Genomic DNA, 1,132 nt, shown 5'->3' on the forward strand with positions numbered 1-1,132 from the left:
GCTACAGTACTGTTAAAAGTTTTAGGCATTTGTGTAAAAATGCTGCAAAATGAGGATGCTGACAAAAATAATGTCATAAATAGATTTTCTTTATCAATGAACTTCTATTAACTAAATTAAATCAACATTTGGTGAGACCATCCTTTGCGTTTATAGCAGTTTTTGCCCTAGCTGCACTTGCGCATAGTTTTTCAGGTAGCTTTACAGGTAGGTCTTATAATATGTATTCATATTTTCGTCCATGGGATTTTGAAAGCAAAGGAAGGAACTGCTGCTTTGGATATGACTCAGAGTAATAATAAATAGTTGTATAATGTCTTACTACTACATTGGAATGCCAGGAACATAATAGCAAATGGGCAAGAATTTAAAAAACATATCACAGAACTGGAAAAGGTACCAGACATCATGTGTATTCAGGAGACATGGTTGAATATCTCCTTGGATTTTAAGATCAGTGGATATGTAGTAGAGAGGAAAGATAGAGAAACTGGAAGAGGTGGAGGGTGTGCAACATTTATTAAAGTAGGCATAGCATATAAGAGAATATACAAAAGTAATAATGTAGAATGTGTAAGTATAGAAGTAATGGGAATACATGAAGAAATTAGAATTGCAATTTTTTATAAGTAATACTATTTTAGAAGAAGTGATGGGTGATACACAGGGTAAAATTATTATATGTGGGGATTTTAATGCACATAATGGTTTATGGGGTAGTAAAAATACAGACAATAATGGGATAGTTATAGAAGAGCACTCACTTGTATGTTTGAATGATGGGAAACCAACAAGAATGGATATAATAAAAGGTGGCATGTTTAGATCTCACAATAACATCAGCTGCCTTAGCCGGTAAGTGTACCTGGACTGTACATGAAGATAATTTGGGCAGTGATCATTGGCCTGTAGTTTGTGAGATTCAGAGTGCAGTCCAAAGGCAAAACTTTAATCAGTCTGCAAGATGGGGATTTAAGCAGGCAAAATGGAAGGAATTTTATGTGTTGTGTGAAGAAAATTTCAAAAATATGAAATTTACCGTTAATAAGAGGTGATGGAAAGAAAAAGAAAAGTGTACCGTGGTGGTCTGAAGAGTGCACAATGGCAATTAGAGAGAGGAATAAGGCATTCC

The sequence above is a fragment of the Sinocyclocheilus rhinocerous genome, unplaced genomic scaffold (assembly GCF_001515625.1).
Source record: "Sinocyclocheilus rhinocerous isolate Xijiao unplaced genomic scaffold, SAMN03320098_v1.1 scaffold1231, whole genome shotgun sequence".
In the NCBI taxonomy this organism is placed as follows: Eukaryota; Metazoa; Chordata; class Actinopteri; order Cypriniformes; family Cyprinidae; genus Sinocyclocheilus; species Sinocyclocheilus rhinocerous.